This window comes from Hipposideros armiger, unplaced genomic scaffold, assembly GCF_001890085.2.
Source record: "Hipposideros armiger isolate ML-2016 unplaced genomic scaffold, ASM189008v1 scaffold_69, whole genome shotgun sequence".
Classification (NCBI taxonomy): domain Eukaryota; kingdom Metazoa; phylum Chordata; class Mammalia; order Chiroptera; family Hipposideridae; genus Hipposideros; species Hipposideros armiger.
In genome coordinates, this window is record NW_017731419.1 from 296285 (window position 1) to 298558 (window position 2274).

Consider the following 2274-nt stretch of genomic DNA (forward strand, 5'->3'; position numbering starts at 1 on the left):
TCCTGCTATGTGAAGACGTGCTATTGTAATTCAAAGCAGAAGCAACACTGCTTAGAGCTTCTCCAAAAAAAAACAAAACAAAATAACGTGAGAAAGTTCTCATCCTCGGGATAAGGCTAGTAAACAGTTTTGCAAACGATAAAGACTGAAAAAGGCACGCTGTTAGCCATTCAAGTACTCCAAGCACCGACTCCTTTATCAAACACTCAGTATTGTCTCCCTTCAAACCTGTCAAAGCGCAATTCCAGTCTGATCCAGAATCAGAAACTTACCCGGACAATCTAACTTCTCCCCCTGGGAGCAGCCATCCACAGGCCTGCTCCCTCTCCAATTCTGGCTGGCCGCTCTCACGTCCACCCAGGGACAGTCGCAGCCCCGCAGCCCGGTAAACACGCACCAGAATCTCGGGAGCGGTTTCCCGGCGTCCTGGGAGCGGCGGGTCCCGCCCCTCGGAGCCAAGAGCCCGGAGTCCGCCAGGCCGCCGCCGCCGCCACCTACGACCGCTCTTCCCGCCCCGGGCGCCACACCTCGCGCTGCTGCCCCCGGGACGGCGGCGCACAGCCCAGCCCGCCTCTGAGTGCACGGGGACCGGCCAGTCCGCTGCTGCCGCCGTCGCCTCATCCCCAAACGGACGCCTGCCACTTCCCCGTCGGCGGCCGGGCGCCTCCCGCGGCGGCCCGGCACCAGCGCGGTCCCCTCACTGCCCAGGCACGGCCCCTTCCTCGCCGGGACGCTCCGCGCCGCTTTGGGAACAGCCTCGGCTCGCAGCCTCAGAGACACCGAGGAACACTCACCCCGGAGGCTCCTCCCGCCGCTGCTGCTGCTGCCGCCGCTGGGACCGCGGCCGTCGCCCCCGCCGCCGCCACCAGCAGCACCACCGTCCGCACGGGCGCCAGCACCCACAGCCATTCTCCTCCTCCTGCCGCTGCCGCCCTCTCCGCTCCTGTCAGTGGCTCAGGCTCCGGGACTGCTCCAGGTTCCCTTCGCCGCCATTTTGCCTCCTAGAGGGAGCATCGGCTCGACGCGGCCCCAGAGCGCCTGCGCAGCGCTGCGGAGCCGACCCGAGCCCCCCTCCCGCTCCCGACGTACAGTGTCCGCGGTCACGTGGGCCGGAGGCGCGCGCGCGCGCCGCGCACAGCCGGGGAGGCGCGTTCGCGCGACCCGGAGGTTTTGGAGCCGAGTGGCGCGCATTATTCCCGCTCCACGCCGGGGAGTGGGGTTCTTGGCGCTCGGAGTTAAAGTTCGTTGTAGCATCCTGCTTATTACAGGGAATGGTGACAAATCGTTAAATGTATTAGATTGTAATGATAATAACTACGTTATGGACTACCAGTTCTACCAATTCATGTTTTCATTCGGCGGCCGGCATCCTGACTGATCGCACACAATGTATGAACCTTAAAGGGGAGTCTGCGCTCCCGCGAAGTCTTTTCTGACATTCTTAGTGTTTCGGTGGCTTCTTGGCAATTTATCTTAAGCCCTGTCTGCGTAGTACTTTTACAGACACCACCTTGCTAGTTGTATAGTAGGTTAAAAAAAATCTTGAAAAGTTTTTCTCAACAAGATACCTTCATAAACGACGGACAATAATTGATGAAAGCCCACTATTGCAACGTGGAAAAGCAAAATCCCTCTTCCCTAGGTGTTTCTTGTCCGGGAGGTTGCAAAAATTTCAGCGATGCAATAACAAAACACAATTATAGAGCACCTTACAGTTCTCAAAACACCGTTTTTTTTAAAAAAAAGGCTTAATTTGAACACCCAAACTACTCTAGTAGTCGGAGCAGGTATTATCGCCGTTTTACAACTAAGGGGATAGACTTTAACATACCAAGTCGTTTGCCCAGGGCACACACGTAGGATTAACAAGTAGGCAAGCCAAGACTAGAAACCAGACATTCCGACCTGTCGCCCGGTCATTACCCTTCACAATTCTTCTACAGGCCTTGGCAGTACAAGATGTACTAGTCTTCTGGGAATTTATTTAAAAACCTCTTTAAAGTATTTGCATTTTTAATATCTACCCAGCCTTGGGAAACAAGTTTTCTAAGTCCCAGTCTTTCTGTTGTTGTTAAACTACCTGTAAGCTTCAAAGAACAAAAGCAATTGGGCCAGCCGAGTGGCGCGATGGTTAAGAACTGGCTTGGGAAGCCAGGGGGCCCCTGTTCGGATCCCACATATGAGGGCCAGTGACACTGCTGAAGAATAACTCAACCTGGAGCTGGGATGCAGCCCCTGTGGCAGTGGGTTGCCATGGGCTACTGTGTGTAGCCA

General features: G+C 55.8%; 1 protein-coding gene across 1 annotated transcript in view; it reads right to left on the reverse strand.

Moving 5' to 3' along the window:
* BTBD7 (BTB domain containing 7) overlaps positions 1–1018 on the reverse strand; it is an 84098-nt gene extending 83080 nt beyond the window's left edge. The window contains exon 1 of the mRNA XM_019642450.1: positions 795–1018. The gene's annotated coding sequence lies outside the window, so the exon portion shown is untranslated. The remainder of the gene's footprint in view (positions 1–794) is intronic.
* Positions 1019–2274: the final 1256 nt, after the last annotated feature.